Source organism: Manacus candei, unplaced genomic scaffold (genome assembly GCF_025592945.1).
Source record: "Manacus candei isolate 608988 ecotype Guabito, Panama unplaced genomic scaffold, ASM2559294v1 h1tg000033l, whole genome shotgun sequence".
In the NCBI taxonomy this organism is placed as follows: domain Eukaryota; kingdom Metazoa; phylum Chordata; class Aves; order Passeriformes; family Pipridae; genus Manacus; species Manacus candei.
The window spans coordinates 12,425,044-12,443,079 of record NW_026138081.1 but is presented as its reverse complement, the minus strand read 5'-3'; the positions used below and the strand labels follow the sequence as shown (position 1 = coordinate 12,443,079).

The following is an 18,036-nucleotide window of genomic DNA, read 5'->3' as shown; positions in this document are numbered from 1 at the left end:
GAAGGACTTTGAACAATTTGGAGATGTTTTGTTCCTAATTAATATATTTTTGACTACGGCAGAGGTACAGAAACTTTAAACCAAATAGTAGATGATATGTCTGTCGATTAAACTACTCAGGAGATGTACTGGTAAGCGACCTTCAGTTACAGAGATATAGTCTAGGTAACCTCAGTCACTTCACAGGAATCATTCAAGACTTGAACTGACAGAAAAGAGGAAGGAATGTCTTCCTCATTGAAACTCTTTTATCCCATTCAGAATAACACAGTCTTAATGTGTATCTCCTAAGTGCAGTAGGAAATACGGTTTTCTTTCAGACTGAACAGTGTTTTGGTGTTTAGTTCACTTGATGTAGTTTCTGTCAAAGAAGACAATTTTTTCCTTTTGAACTTACAAACCTGGTTTGCAGTGTTTCCAATATGTACATTAAAATCTATAGAGAGACATCTCACTGTAGTCTCAGCATGCTATTGTTAATATTGGGTGAGACTTTTGCTTAAGAACAAACAGGGTGAAACAGTTCATGATAAACAACAACAAAATATTTAAAAGTAGATCTGACTATCTCGATTAAAACTGATTGTTTCTTAAATTTGTAATGAAGATGAGTTAGAACTGTTTCAATAATTTGTAAAAAAATAGTATCAGAAGGCTATTTTAGTGACTTGGAACTTGCTGTCCTGGGCTGCGTAGGGCCTGGGAACTCAAGGAGGCAGAGGAGTAAGCTGGCCAGTCCAGCTTCGCTGTTCAACGTGACCAAAGTACACCAACACACAGATACTCCAGGCTATGAGATGCAAGTGAACTTGTAAAAATTGCTCTCTTCAGCAGCTCAGTGTGTGCTATTGGTAACAAAGGTAAGGAGCCTATTTAAAACATACACTTTAACGAAAATATTTATCTTAGCATTGCTTTTGAAAAAAAGCAATATAAAAGTACCTGTCAGATCCATTTTAAAAGATAGGTTCTGGTTTACCATGAGAGAGAAAACCAGGTACTGGATGGGGAGACAGTTTCATCAGTTGCGATTGACATAAAGGTAAGCAGGTCTTCTCTGTATGACTTCAGTGACAAAGCACATTATCATGTTTCCTCCCCACCCCCCTAACAACAGATGCAAAGGATGGTACACCTCCATCCCGTGAAGTTGTTGAAGTTTTGGGTGGCTTCAAAGCAGAGTTCTGCTGGAGAGGGGAAAAGTGCAGGTTTTGTGATACATCTTTTGTAAAGTAATACCTAAATTACATGTAATTCAAAAGCTAAGTATTTCCTTAAACACTAGTATCAAGACACTGGCTAAAGAGTTAACAATATGAAAAAATTCTGTTAGTAAAATCTTCTCTTTCCTAATATAAAAAATTGAGATAATATATTGTACATGGAAAATGTTTTTTGCATTTTTTTTGAAGGAAAGAGTGTGTATGAAGAAAACTATTTGAGCAAAGTTTAAGAAAAAGATGTCTGAATGCAGTAACGTCAGAAAAATATCTGTAGAAGATTTTGCATAGATCTGTAGTTCATTGTAATCAGGGAAAAACTGATTCTTCTGCAGAGTGCAGACAGACAGATGGCATCCTGCTTGTTTGGACTGGAGCTCTGTGTAGGTGACATGCTGGCCCTCAGCGCAGAGTGATTTCACCGAGTTAGGTGGTAACTTTCTGAACAGGTTATTATCCACATTTCAGCCCCCAAGATCTGAAAATTAAGGTACAACTTACTGCCTCTCATAATGTTTATTGCAGATCTCTGTGCTCGAGTCGTAAGAGGTCATGCACGATGCTTTAGCAGGCAGACTGAAGTCCCACTCACTGTATCTCATACAGGTAGTCTGGCAGCGTTTCAGTAAGTGATGGTGGACCTGAATCCTTCCTGGCATACATGAGAGAAATTGCTGACGTCATTACAGCTTCAGGTGTTCACATCAGTAACTTTGGCTTTAGTTTGTCAGTAAAATGTGGAAATCTTTGCTCTTAAAATGTTTGGAACTTTTCTGCCACAGTTCAGTGCTATGTAGCATCTACTTCCAGTTTCACAGAGTGCATTTATATGTAGGGAACTGAATGCATGTGCCAGAAATGGAAAGTTTTTTGCAGTCACTTCTCTGGAAGACATGCCACAAACCTGCTGTAAAGAGTTAATAGCACTGGAGGCTGATCACAGAACAGTTGCTGACCTCAGTGAGTTTCAGCAGACCATACCTTTGATCACAAAAGGCAGCTTTTGTGGTCAGACCCCACGAAGATGTTGCACAAGTCATGCATGCATTGAAGGTTCAGTCGTGGGGTTTTTAAAACCATTAACAGCTGTTGACTTTAGTGGAAAAAATGTAATAAAAATTTTATTTTCTGCTTAATGCAGAATGTTTACCTTCTCAGAAAGGAGTTCTTACTCCTCACTTACCCATCTGGTCCGTTGAGCTGGTCACTCTCATAATAGGCTTTTTGCAGCTGAGGATGCAAGAGTACAGCAAAGATGACGTACCTGAGACTGTGCAGTCAGTGGGAGAGCTACACACAAGAGTCTTGCCGCTTGTAACAGACCAAACAGTGACCATTAGATTCCAGTTAAGTTATAGACCTTTTAAAAAATAAAATCTGGGATTAAGGTGTTTGGTTAACCCTTTGAAAATGGGGATTTGAAAAGAGAGGGTAGTTTTTCTAGAGAAGCACTAAAGTATCATGATCTACTGTGAAAGGGCTAATAAAGGGTAAAATCAGCAACTCCATGGCTTCTAATACCTGTGGAACAGGTACTTTTTAAAGCAGAATAACTCTTTTTATACCTTGTAATAGTTACCTTACATGTATAAAAGCACTATTTCTAGTTTAAATAGTTGTCTTTATTAATAATTATTCGGCTCTGAACTTGAACTAGTTTTGTTTGCAATTACAGAAATAATCAAATTCACTTGAATAGCACTAATTCCTATTTATCAGTAATGCATTTTTTAGAATTCTTTTTAGAAGTTAAAAATAGGACAACTTACAAATTACATTTCAAATAGTTTCATATCTTGTTTAAATAAAAGTTTGTTACACATCTAAACTGAAATTTTAGATATTCTGTTTTAATTTAGTGAGACAGTTTTTGGCTCAAGAAAGGATAATTGTGAATGGAAATGTTATCAAAGCTTTATTTTTGGCAACAGCTTTACAAAATGACACAAGGTGTAGTCTGCTACTAGTCTGTAGTTTCAAGCTCTTGCTCTCCTGAAAGTGCTCAGGATTTCCTTGGATCAGGCCCATAACTATCTCTGTCACCTCAAATGGAGCTATCAGTGTCACTCCATAACAAAAAAACCTGTTAACCCTTCCCTGCCCAGCACCTTCTCAAAGACTTGCATCAACTCCAGCAATTCAAAGAACCAGCAGTAGAAAGCTTTGCTGGTTGATTTGATTACTCTTTTACCAGACCATTCTGATTTAAATCCTGATTTTGGATAAAGTAAAGGAGTTTTCGCTAATTCTACCTCTCCTCTCCCGGTTCACACTTTCTATATTTGCTGGGAAAGTTTCTTACCAGCTTGCTTCTTTGTGGGGAGGAGAGAGGAAGCCTATGACTTAACAGCATATATATCAGAGGCATCAAGGTCACAGGTAAAATAGATGGAACTACTAATTTTTCCAGCTGTATACTAGTAAAAGCATGCACCACAAAGACCCGATCCTGACAGACCTCCCATGCCTTTCCATTGCTCTCTCTACTTGGCACCTGCAGGTCTGTGAATTGGAATCCAGCTGTCATCCCAGCTTTTACTAGTGCTCTGGGTCCTGGGCATGCAGAGGACCTGCGTGCCTGGGACCACACCGGCCCGGGGGCTCGTGAGTGTCCTGCTCTGCCTCTGCACCACACGCTCCTTGAGTCCACAATCAGTTTTACATGAGGCTAAATTGCACTGCTTGCTGAAGGAGTTTATAAATCCTGGGGGCTAAATCTAAACAATTCTTTCCAAAATTATTTTGTCCTGTTAAAATAGCTCTGATCAACATCAGAACTAAAGATGCTTTCTGTTCTTTACTAAAAAAAGTAAGGAATCTCTGCTGGCTATTTGGAGGCTAGATCCTGCAACCTCTAGTGAATATTTATGCATATTCATGAAAATAATATCAAGGAACTCAATAGGAACATTTCTGTGGATCAGAATTATTCCTAGGAATGCAGGTTAACATAATACTGCCCTGGCAAAATCTCCAGTTGATAATGCTGCAGTGCTTCCTCTCATAGTACCTGACTTTTAGAGCTAAGTTTTGAAAGCACTAAATCAAAAGTAAAAGTTAAAACTTCTAACTACATGTTTCCAAATGCAGTATACAACAAACAACATTAGGTATTTCAAATGAATTAAAAAAACAAGTAATAAAAAAGCCTTTAACTGTAGTTTTGTCTGAGTTTCTTTTCTTGGATGTTTGGGATCTGCTATAATCAGTTCTACAAAAATTAAAATCTCCAGGACAAGCAGACAGAATCTTTAACTAAATGAGTAAAATTTTGCAAAAGTACTAGAGTTTTTAAAGTAAAGAAAATGTTGATCTGATTTGTAACAATAATTTGCAAATTTAACTTGGAAACCAGCTTTTTCTTCCAGATGAGGGAGGACCAGAAGTAGCCAGAACATTCAGAAAAGGTAACTATATAAGCTTTCAAAGCTGCTTTGCTAACATACTGTCTACCACAAACATTATTTTCACAAAATCATAAAACCATTTTTTCATATAAAGAGAAATTTCACACAGGTCTTTTGACCTTCATAGTTAATTTAGACAAAATCCTACTGCCTTTAAAGGTACTGCCTGAAATTACTTTTGTCAGGGAAAAAAAAGAGGGTTTGAGACTTACAGAGCCTTTATTTGAATATATTTAGTATTGTGATGTATTGACATACAGAGACAGATCCTCTTAATTGTCTAGAATTTGGACTTGAAGGAAATCAAAACTTAAAACAGATTAAAAGTTAGGCAAAACACTTTAGGACTGCAGGCACCAGCCAGATAATTTCAGTGGATAGCTTTTTTTTTTAAAGTGAATATTTATATTAAATGGCATCCAGTTGAGAAATAATTTTCAGAGAAGATATTTTCTTATATTCTGGGAAGTTAGACTCATAATAGCCAAAGTACTACGTAGCATGCAGCTAAATATAAAACAAAATAAGCTCAGTTATCTAATATAGATATAAATGCAAGTATTTGTGAAATCTATTTAGAGTAATGTTTTGTACCTTTGCATACAGAAGAAAAAGCTGAAGTGGGAATATTGTATACTTAGCCAAAATACCAGCTAACTATTTTTTCCTTTTGCTGGATTTACTTCCTAACAGTAATAAAAAAGGTTTGAAGTATCAAAAATATCTGAAGAATAAGCATACCTAATTGTTACCAAATTCATATGGTACAAGTTAGGAGACAATTGGATTTTAAATTCCTGTGGACTGATCCTGCTCTCCTAAAATGAATGGTAAATTTTCCTTTGCCTTCAAAGGGAGCTGAATTTCATGTCAGCTTTTTAAATAGAATTTATTAACTCTTCAGTATTCTGATAAATAATATAACTTCACTGTTTCTTTTAAATCAAAGAAACAAAAATTTTAGATTAAAATCTAAGCAAACAGGACTGGCAAGTACTGTAAAAAAAACAGCTTTTGAGTCGTAGCTATTATTAGACTATCAGCTGATAATTTGATAAAAAGAATTCAGTCTTATTTGTCTACTGTTTTTAAATGGCTTATAGAACTTAGATGGTTTAGACTCTCTATTAACATATACAGAATGCAAAAGAAATAAAGCCCTGCCCTTGCAGAATAAAGGCAGAAATATGTTCTGGCAATTAAAACAATTAAATCTAGCTGCTGAATCTAAAACTTATTCCCTAAGAACCGATATTTTAATGTTAACAGTAGAAAATGAGACAGAGATATCTTTGCATCAGGAAAGAACTTCTTTTAATGAAATATACAAACTTGGTCTTTCAGACATTAAAAAAAAAATTGTATTTGTGCGTTTATATTTGTAGTCTAGTAAATACATTGTTTAAATAGCAAGCAGAGACAGCCTTAAAAGAGGAGTAATTGATAGGATTAAAACTTACAGTTTGTACAAAGAGAAAATACTTTGATAAGGGCAAGCAGTAAGCATAAGTCAGTTTGGGGTTCATCACTATCTTATGAATTCCTATATTTCATACTAATTCATATGACTTAAAATTGTTAGAATCATTATTCATCCCTATTTAATATATTTCTATTAAAAAGTTATATTTTTCCTCTTTTTCAAAAATTGCTATTGATTGTTCTACAGAGAAGCAGAAAAAAAAGTAAATTCAGTCATAATTCACAAATACTCCTTCTCCTGAAGCAGATTTTTTACTTTGAAATTATTAAAAGGAAATTATTTTAACAGTTTTTTAAAAGTTTATTTATGTGAGAAGCTTTTCAAAAGTTTTATAATATTATCTTATTTATAACTGACTGCAGCTAGAATACAGCCTTTTTAAATACTGAATTCTGTACATAATAATTAACAAAACATGTGGATGTAGATACAGTTATTAGGAACATTAATTTACATTGTTGAATCTTAGGGGGAGGTTGTTCTTTCTTAAGGCTTTTAAATAGTTAGTAATAAAAACAAACGGAGATTAAAAGAATCTGTTTCAAATCTTCCTTAGAAACCTGAAAAATGTTTCTAAACCTTTAAATGTGGTTTGATGTTTTTTTGCCTAATATGTATAGGTTATTTATAAAACTACTTAGTATAAAAGATTTTTATTTATAGATAGTTCATATTTCATTAAACTGACTGAGCAGACAGGGCTACATCATACTTGTTTGTAAATTTAACTGGGACTTATTTAATAGAACAATGAGCTAGATAAATGTCCTACCTGAAGTTTTATCCAAATAATAGCACTTGTAATAATTAACATATGTTAACAGTCCTATATTGATCATGTATCTGGAACCTCTCTCTTCAGTTTCTACTTAATATTCTTGGAGGTTTTTTCTATTTATGGCTTTCAGAATAATAAACACAATACCCCTGTTGTTTTTGAAATTTATAATGAAGAATAAATATTGATTTTGTTTTGACATCAAGAGCAATTACTTACAGAAGGAGATATACACTAATTTTGCACAAGCAAGTTTATGAAGTTTTAAAGTTCTGGAAGGAAAGGAGTTTAAAAGAACAAAAACAAAAGAAACCCCACCCCCAATATTTGAATAAAAATGTTATAAATGTCTGCTACAATTTTTTTAAGAGGGGAAAATAGCTTTTTTTCTTTGGCAATGTATTGAAATTCAAAGAATGATATTAAAATTCATGATGGGAGTTCTACCACAGAACTTAGCTTTTCAAAGGTCTGGTCAGCTCCTTAAACTACATTAAAAAATTATGTTTTCATGTGCTAAGTAAACCTAAATGTTTACCTTGCAAAAGAATAACTGCATGTATCTGATCAGTGGAGACATGAACACCACGCAAATGATTTTTTTAAAGGAAAATAATTATTTCCACATAACTTTTAAATCAATGGGCATCTGCTTATGGCCATATTTGTGCTATAATAAGGACAATAAGCTAGATTTTACCAACTAAGTGGAAGGTAGGTATAGTATAGTATGAAGTGGGAGCAGGCTCAGAGTTGGCTCAATGTAGCAGCAGTACATAAATATAAATATCAGGAACAAAGTCCAACTTATTTGACTACAATTTTCTCAGAGATACTACCTTAAATTTGAATTTGCTAATTGTATGTGCTTCAATGAAATCATGAGCTTTTAAAACATGTATTAATAAGCTTAAATATGATTATGTTATTAAATATTTCATTAATTAAAAAGAGAGCTCTGTAAGTCATAGTGTAAGCCAAATATGGAAAACTGAATTGATGCCTTAGTAATATGCTTCATTCTTTATTTTTAATAAACAGTTTTAGAGGTAAATAAAAAATTCTCCAGAATAAATTCACAAATGTATCACTCTATTACTTTTTGAAAATGTTTTGTTCTCCTGACACATAAATTATGTAATCGTTTTGCTCTCTAAAAATTATGCCAAAGTTGCAAAAGGGTCAAAATATTACCAGTTTAAGTCTCCCAAAAAGTTTTAAAATATTTCTATATTTCACATTACAATAAGGCAGGTGTGGAAGATGATTCAATGTAACCATTAATTTAAAAATTCCCAATGATGAATATTCAACTGTAAATTATTATTACAATAAATTCTTATTACATAATTTGATATTAATTTTTTCCCCTGTAGGACACCACAAATATAAGACAAAGTCTTGCATTCAAAACTTAGCTTATAATAGTATAAGATTAGGCAAGGCAGTATCCTCATTTGTGGCTGTAATCTTATAACCAGAGGAATATCTATATTAGAGGTTAAAAATTTAATACTTGTCTTCTGCTACAGTTATCCAGATTTCTATTCTATTTACTAGTATTTTTGCCACAGTTTTCATTAAGGTATTTCAAACAAGAAGACCCAATTGCTTGGTCTCTGATCTCTAAAAATCCATCCTGTCAGGATGAGAATTAATTAATTAATATAGCTTTAATTAACTTTAAGTTTTCCCTGTCCCTTTTTCTCCCTGGTTAATTTGGTAGAGGGCAAAAATAGAACTCAGATTAATATAATTTCATCTGCCATGGGCAGGGGGTTTGGAACTAGATGATCTTCAATGTGCCTACAAACTCAAACCATTCTGTTATTCTATGATTCTGTGATTTCCCAACTCACATAAAATCCTCTTTTGATAAGACAAATTCTTGGGGTAATAATGACATGGTGTTACTAATGTGCATTTTTTTAACCTAAATTATGGCATTCAATAAATTTATTTCACTGAAAAAAATCCAATTAATTGGCCTCAATATTTATCAGAGGTTGCAAATTGTGATTTTAGTTATTAACTCTTAGTTTTAATGGTCATTATACTTACCATATAGAATGCTATTTAAACAATCAGACCTCATGCTTTTAAGATTTAAAGCAACCATTCAAATCATCTTCACCACTCTTCTGCCATAATAATGTAGCAAATCTGTATTTCATGACACAGGAATTTAAAATGAGATGCACAAGGGCATCTAATTGGAACAAAAAGGAAAGTAGTCAGATTACAAGGGTATCTGAATTTAAGTGGGTTAACACCAAACTTCTTTGTAAATTGCTGAACTGAAGATATGAAATTTCAATTCATATAGAATCATAGATGTAAAGATGTGAAATTATACAGACTGTCTGATCTGTATAAATCCAGCCAAAAGCTTGTAAGTGATCATTGGGTTCATGTGATAGCAGTGACTTAGTTGTACTGCAGTCTAACTCCATACTGAAATGGGGCCTGGGGTTGAGATGTGGATGAGGCAGAGGTTAAGGCTAAGCAGCTGGAACACAGGCCTGCCTACCCTCAGAGCTGCCCAGCTCTGGGATGGGGACTGTTCCAGCTCTGTGGTACCCAAGTCCTCCAGAAATTTTGGGTCAGGCCTGTTTTTGTAAAAATTTTTTGGCTACATTCTAGTGCACAGTGCAGTTGGTTTCTGGGAAGCTGCATTTATCAGAATATTTTTGTGTACCATATTCTATATTTGTGGTTTGGACTTTATGATTATTCTATATGCTTGCTTAAATGAAACTGAAACTTTAGGAATAGAGAGCTAATTTTTTTCTCGTAAAGAAAAAATACTGTTATATAGAACAGACTCCATATAAGGTAAATGACATATCAGCTAGCTGCTGGTGTATTTATTCCTTACCCATATGAGATGGAAAGTAACGTGAAGCTAGGAGGTATTAATGGCTGCCTTAAACTAAGAACTGGTAAAAAGCGAGTGGATGCTGACAGATTTGCTTGCCATGCGTAGGGATTCCACATGTGCCTCATTTTCCAAATTTACTTAAAATTCAGAATTTTTCCTGTATGCATTTTCTGAAATTTCAGAGTTCACTAGTTGCACACAGGTGTGCAACAACAGTGAAGTATGGGTCATATTGTTCCAACTGTATGGTATACAAGCTCTGAAGGTTCAAAAGAGGAAATATTCTTACCTAGGTTGTGTCAATTAATAGTGTTCTTCTCATGTTTAGTTTATTTGAGAAGTGAAGTTTGAATTAATCTGCCCAAACCTTCTCTTTTGTTTAACTTTATACTCTGGCAGCTCATTGGGTCCCTTCACAAAACACAGTAAGACCAGCTTCAACACTATTAATGTGAGAGACACAAAACCTGAGCAGAAATACCTGACCTTAACCTATACGAAGTGTCCACTTCACACCACTTTGATCAGGAATAAGCACTTGCGCCCATAGCCACTGTTTACAGATAGGTCTCTAATAAATTTACAATGTGTGGATAAATATCAGGCCCTTCTTCTGTCCCTTTGTCTAGTTTCTGATTATTTTTAACTATATTTGGGCAGCTGGAGAAGAATATTTAGCTATTAGCTGTGACTGAAAGTTCTGCAGTATTTAGACAAATAATATAAACTTTTTAATGAAATGTTAAACCATTAATATTGAGGTGCTGCAAAATCATATAGGACAGTAAGAAATGTCCATGGGAAAGACTGACAGGGTTTCATTTTTCATAAAAATCTGTAGGATCATCAGTGTAATTTTCATAAAGCATTTTTAATTTTTATTTTTTGGGGGGAAAAGATCAAAATCATACCTGTGGTATTTCTGAAACCAGAATACTGCATTTTCTTTTTATGGAAGTCTGTTGAATTTTATTTAATCCCATTTAGATTGTTATATCATGCTCATAACTGCACTATTGGAAAGCCACTCACTTGCTTAGTGCCAACAAGTGTGTTTTGATATTTGGGAATGACTTGACTTGGAGTCCAGGATGTGTGTACTGTATGTCCAAGACTAGCTGAACACAGCTTGGTTTACAACCCATGAATGTGCCTTCTTGAGGACTAGACATAGTATGTTTTTGGATGGTCCTCCTGAGGATAAAAATTGATGTTCTGGTCATCCCCTGTTAGTAGATGGTTTCTGACCTTCATTATGCTACAAAGCACAAACTTCTAGCCAAACTTTTTTTGACCAGAGGTTGTTATTTATTACACTAGCTTGCTAAGAGGGTGGGAAAAGTAAGGGGTCTTTTATCTTTTGCAAGTTTAGTATTAACTGAGTTAAATGTATGCCATTTGCTTAGGTGCCCTGGAATGTCAAATAAAATGTAGAAATGTGGAATATAGGTATGAATATGTAGAATATAAAGTAAAATATAGTATTTAAGATTTGCTGTGGGAGAAATGGCACACCGTCTTCTCCAAACTACAGTTGGGAAAGGACCTTGGGAGTGTACAAAGCTGGTCTAAGAACAAGAAAACAGAAGGGCTGTTTGGCAATAAGTGGTTTTCATAGCTGAAGCCCTTCAAAAAGGCACAGGGAAATGGAGCAAGCTCATCAGCTGTTTGCATGCAAGCCAAAATAAATGACAGGCACCAAGGTCATGATACATCTTGAGACAATTGGAGTCCATAGGATTTTTAGACATGTTGAGCACTTCTTCCAACTGAGATGAGTGATGTGTAGTTCCTTCCCATTCATCCCGTAATATCTCGTTCAGAAGGACTAATCCTTTTGAACTATGAGGATCATGAATATATAGGATACTGAATATATGGCAAAAAGGTAGTCACTAAATGATGTGCTATTAATTGATCAAGTCTGATAAATCTTCCACCACTCTTCCCATCATTAGTAAAAGCCTTATGTGTCTTTTTTTAATCGTGTAGGGAGGTATCTGTGATGCAGTTCCTTTTCCTGTTAACAGGCAGTATATGCACTTCCTTTTTTGCAATCTACTATATGCAATGCCATTATGTCCTTTATGAAGAGATGAATCAAAAGGAAGTCACAGATTCAGGAAGTTTGATAAACTGTATTAAAGGACATCTGTTCACCTTCACTTTTTCAGGGAGACTGGACGTGGTGCCAGCAAGCCAAGGTAGTCAGTAGCTCAGTGGCTACCCCAGATGCTTGCAGGAAGTTCTCAGTCCCCAGCTGTCCAAACTGAGATACTGCTGACAAACTTTTTCTTCTAACACTGCGTATATTGTTGTGTCCTTTAGCAACCCTCAGTTCAAGAAACACTTGTTCAGCGGAGGCAAAGTTCCCATGGAGCAATGAATTCCCAAGCAGCACAGTTTTAGAAAGCGACAGAAACCAGTTTTGTTGAACCTGGATGCAGTGAAGGTCTGCTGATAGTGGCAGAAGACCTACATAATTCCATGACAATGCAAAGTCTGTATGATCACCTGGGTTATGGCCATCTTTCTGTTGTTTCTCTATAAGCAGAATTATGCTTGGTAAGGGATATGAGTGATAGACAGAGGTTTTGATATTGGTATATTTGCTTTAAATTTAAGGAAAAAAATGAAGGTATTTTTCCCTATGTTGTGTGTATATTGTTTTAGATCTCTTGATCAGCTGGTCTTTATTTAGAAGTTGCAAAAGAAATCTATGTATTGGAAATCTATGAGGTTGTGTTACATTGGTTGTTTAAAATAGGGCCAGATAATGTTTATAATACATGTGTTGCAATATTCACTGTATCTCTGATATAAACCTATTGTGCAAACATGAAGATGCTGTTGGCTCACAGGCAGAAGTAGGGGTCCCAACACTACTGGGATGCTCTCTATGGATGTTCATCCCCAGGAGCTAGCCTGGTTATTGCTGTGCTCATTTTGGTCTCTCCTATGTGACTGCCTCATTGAGTTGGGATCAGGGCACTGCTCAAAAGGTCAGAAAAAAGTAAAGACAGCTAAGGTCTGGTGTATTTGAGACTGAACTAGAATGAGAGGTGAAAAGTCAGTGATCCCAGGCTGTGCTCTCCTCACCTGTCACAGACACTGTTTGACCTGTTCACATCTCTGTTCCTCAGTTTAACCCACCTGCCATGACAGTTACTCTCCACTACAAGGGTTATGAATAATGTGACCATTACATAGCACCAGGTGTTATGCCTGGTGCCTTCCAACACAAATACATTAGCAAGTATTTGTTAATGGTTGCTCTGCTCCATGTTTCCAGAAGGGAAAAGGAGAGAGGAGCAGACTGTCCTTGTGATAACCTCTTCTACCACAGTAGGACCTGCAAAGAGGGCTGCAAACCATTAGAAACCCCAAGGAGAGACTACAGAGCCCTTCAAGCCTTCTGGCTAAGAAAGGCATCTCCTGGGGAGTTCCCTTCTTTGCACTTCAGGAATTAGTACAACATTAAGTATCTTTGGAAGAACACCAACCCTCTTTCCATCACATGTAACTGTCTTCCGCCCCTCTACCACACTCAGTATTTTGAAGGGTTCATTGATAATCCTTGCTGTGAGGTCTTAATATCCTTAATATTGGAAGACAAAAGTCAAATGACAGTTACACAGCTAAAATTATCTCATTAGTTTAAGAAACACAAAAATGTATAGCAAATATTTATATAAATTTATTTATATTTCCGCAGTGCTACAGAAAGGGACCTGGGGGTCCTGGTTGATGGCCAGTTGAATATGAGTCAGCAGTGCCCTGTCAGCCAGGAGGGCCAATCATGTTCAGGGGTGTATCAGGCACAGCATCACCAGCCGGTCAAGAGAGGAGATTGTCCAGCTCTGCTCTGCACTGGTGTGGCCTCCCCTTGAATATTGTGGCAGTTTTGGGCACCACAATATAGGAAGATATTAAGTTATTAGAGAGTGTTCAATGGAGAGCAAAGAAGATGATGAAGGGCCTTGAGGGGATGATCTATGAGGAGTGGCTGAGGTCACTTGGTCAGTTCAGCCTGGAGAAGAGGAAACTGAGGGGAGACCTCACTGCAGTCACAACTTGTTTGTGAGGGAGAGAGGAGGGGCAGGCACTGTTCTCTTCTCTGTGGTGACCAGTGATAAGACCCGAAGGAATGGCCTGAAGTTGTGTGAGGGGAGGTTTAGTTTGGGTATTAGAAAGAGGCTCTTCACCCAGAGAATGTTTGGATGCTGGAACAGGCTCCCCAGGGAAGTGGTCACAGCACCAAGCCTGGCAGAATTCAGGAAGCAGTTGTACGATACTCTCAGGCACGTGGTGTGACTCTTGGGGATGGTCCTGTGCAGGGCCAGGAGTTGGACTCGGTGATACTTGTGGGTCCCTTCCAACTCGGTATATTCTGTGATTCTGTGATACAAGACAGATAAAATACAGGGTACAATCTCTAGAAGGAAGTCATTTCTACAAGTGTACCAAGAACAGCATTTAGGAGCAAGGCTAAGTTATGAAGCACATCATTTAAGGGAACCATTTTGAAACAGGCCATTGTATTTTCTGTAATTATTTCTCTCATTTCACCCATATTAATGGATGGATATTCACTGGTTTCATGAGTGCCCACTTTAATTAAGCTTCATCATATATTAAAGAAATTGATACAGTCCAGGGTCTTTGCCCTAAAAGCTAATGCAGGGAAAGCTAGCAAAGTCTTTCTCTCAGGACACTTTATTATGGGGGGAAATGCAGCCCTGGGTGAAAGCCTGATGTAATAGCTAACTTCCACCAAAACACTTTATCAACAGCATGGTTGGACGTTAGGAAATTAGGGACAAACAAGTCTTAGACAACGCAGTTAAGAAAGAGTGAATTTTGCAACTTATGAGGGATATGGCTACCCTGGGGTGTAGACGCAGTGTGTTGGGAGTATATGAAAGCCAGTGTTGCGATCAGGCTTTCTGGTAAGCTCTGTTTTCTGTGACCCAGGTGATTATAGTGGTCTATCTTTGTATGGCACAGAAGCTTTTAGGGTGTGGTTGACCTAAGTGAGTGAATAACCCCACTGAACACAGGGGCTATAACTGTATGCTTGAAATTAAGTTTGTGTATGAGTCTCATGTTGACCTGGCCTTGGAAACACAAGACATGTCTTCTGGGGAAAGGAAAGGAGAAGTAGTGGTTGAGAACAAAAGCAGAGACAAATTATTTGAGAGCGTAGTTACTCTTCTTCTGTGTAGTTACATTCAAGAAAAGAGAAAACAGGAACATGTGCTATATCATTCTGTGGAAGCTGCTCGTGTCTAGATGTGTGATGTGTCAAATACATAGTACCACAGACTGCTTGAATAAAAAAGTGTGTGTCTCTGAAGTGGATGGGTACATGATCACAATGAAATTCCATTTTTTTATTTAAGTTTCATGTCGTGAAATAAAACAGTAGTAAAAATAAAACTGTGATATAAGTATTCTCACAGGAGTTGCATAGGTGAGCTTTTAATATTTAACTTTTGGCATATAAATATGACTATAATTTCTGTAAGCTGCTAGTGATAATTTCTGTGTGTGCTTGTAGGACATAGAATTTCTAGGAAAGAAGTTGAAAAAGTGATTGTTGCGTGGCTCCTGTAAACCCCTAAGTCTTTCTTTTAAGTCTCAGTGTCTCAGAAGCCATTATGTCTACAAAGGCAGAAGCTGCAGTGCTTTGGTAGCTAGAGGAAGATTTCATTGTATGTATATGGGCCAACCTACACATATGTGCGAGTTCGTGACTGCGTTTTGGAGTCTGTACCATAGAGAGGGAAGGTCATGTAAAAGGGTACATATGGGTTTGGAAAATATAAATGGAAGTCGGTTTTTTTCCCCTGCTATTGATAGTTATAGTTGCTAAAAGCATTGTGGTGTATTCTGAAAAAATGAGGTTTACGCAAGCATAAGCTTTGGAAACTTTGGTTAGACAAGGTCCTGGTGCAAGACAGTAACAGTTCTGTATGGGCTGGAGTGTTTCTTATTGATTGTGCTTCGCACAAGGAGGAGAAAGAGTTATTCACAACTGGTAGCAGAGAGATACAGTATTTCCCTCCCCATGAAAACCACTCAAAGTGAACAGATGCCCTCTAATTTTCTGTGGCCTGTGTCAAGAAGGGTATTTGTCACTAATTTAAAAGTATACAGAAAGGTAAATGCGGGAACTGGTGGTTTTTTCCCCTTGAGTTTGCATAGGAAAATAATTGAAGACAAACATTGTACGTTATAAGGAATATATTGGTCTGCATTTGGCATTCTTTTATTGCAGATTACAGACCCAGAGGCCTGATTCTGATGTCAGTGAAGTGAATGGCACATTTCCTATTGATTTCAGGGAAAGAAGGAGCAGACTACAACCCAACATGAGAAAGGTGAAAGCTGCTCCTTTAGAAGTATGCTATCCTTTATATTTAGGCCCCCAAAATAATTTTTTCTTAGTGTCCTGGGAAGTAGATGGACATGAATTGTTTGTATTAAAAGTGTAATGAGGATTGTTTAAAGATGTAAATGTCATCTTTAACATTGCTGAACCAAAAATATAGAAGATTCTGCCAGTGCATGAAAGTGAAACTAGCTGAGAACAAAAGTGAAACCAACAGGCAACTCTCACTCCCCAGGCTGAGTAAAATGCAGAAAAGTAAATCCTAAACTGGTGATGCTAAACAGTAAATTTGAATTGTAAAATTTTCTTTAGTTTTATTAGTGTGTGAAAGTGTTGCTAGTGATCTAGATAAAGATTTCCCCTAAGATAGATGTTTTCTCATGATGGTATCTCTTTAAAAAGTCAGAACCAATTAAAAATGTCTATTTTTTTTATTTATGATGTTTAGGGGCATCTATAAATGTTACCCCCTTTTCTTTTCCATGCATTTTCCTTTTTCACGTGTTGCATCACAGGCTTGCAAGTCATGTACACTTAATATGCTGACAGGAGCGTGTGCTAGAGCAAGACAGTATTGACCTTGCTTTGCAAAAGTATTGGGGACTGTAATCAGCAAGTTTCTAGAGAAGGGAAAGGAAAAGTATCTTTAAAAATATATGAAAATGACTGTAGAATGTGTTTAATCTGTAAAACACAAAAAAATGAGAGGCAGTGTAGCAAAGGGGAGAGACAGATAGACAGTTCTCTCTGCCCCGTTTAGTATGATCAGCAGGAGACAAATGTACAGAAAAGTGGGCAAATACCAAACAAAACAACACCAGAGGGTAAAAAAAAGCAATGAGAGTCATGGAGAAAAAGGGAGAATGGAGAAAATAAGTGGTTTAGATAAGTTAACATTGTGCAAAATTCTTCCTTGTTTCACATTTGTCAATGTCTAGGAAATTGGGTGGAAAAATACATGTGCAGCAACAGTCTGCTATAGATCTAAGCAGTATTAGGAGGCTAAAATATGTGGACGGAGAAGGGTAAGAGATGGCAGGTGTTTTGTATTGTTTTGTTTTGTTTTGTTTTGTTTTAAAAAAAGGCAGTTTAGTCATAAGTACTACACTCTCCAGTGCTGAGGCTTTCTGACCATGATTTACATTGATAATGCTTATTAAATGACAAACTGAAGGAAAGGGGGTTTTTTGAAATTTAGCACAATGAATTTGGACTCATTATCTTGAACTTTTTTCCCCTCTCACATTTGTTTGATAAAGCATAGAGGGAAAAAGGGGGGGGTAACAGTGTATAGACAGTGATTTTAGCTGGTATCTTCCTTGCATGTGAAGGGAGGAGATAGAAGTCTCAAAACTACAGGCCTATGGAAATTGTACAGCATCACAAAAAAGTACAAAATAACACAAACCACAGAAAAAATGGTAAAGCAGACACCGAATTTATCTGGGAAGGTATTCAGCTTCTAAAGCAGAGAAGGAAAAAGTTGCCGTGCAAAGAAATATCTCAGGACTCTGTCCCTCATGTAAATGGCTTAAAAATTTTTTTCAGTGTATGTAAAATAAATTATTTTTTTCTTTTTAAATGTAAGATCATGCCACTTGCAGTTAAATGTTGCTAATGAGATGGAGCATGCAGTGGTATACAGTTTAATACAGTGTTATACGGGCCTCTAAGAACTGAAAAACGGGTCTGGAAAATCTGGTACTTCAATTTACCATGTATGGAACTAATTTTTGGCATGTGCACCTGACTTATCAAGACCAATTTTGAGGACTCTAATTAGAATGCAATAGGAGTTCTTAAATGCTTTTCAGATCAAGAGATACAAAGCTTTGTGAGGGTGACATAATTTGAACATCCAAAAATGTGTCCT

The 18,036-nt window shown here is 36.4% G+C and overlaps 1 long non-coding RNA gene across 2 annotated transcripts in view; it reads left to right on the top strand.

The window, feature by feature from the left end:
* LOC127472884 (uncharacterized) overlaps positions 1-18,036 on the top strand; it is a 76,119-nt gene that overhangs the window by 44,360 nt on the left and 13,723 nt on the right. The window lies entirely within an intron of this gene.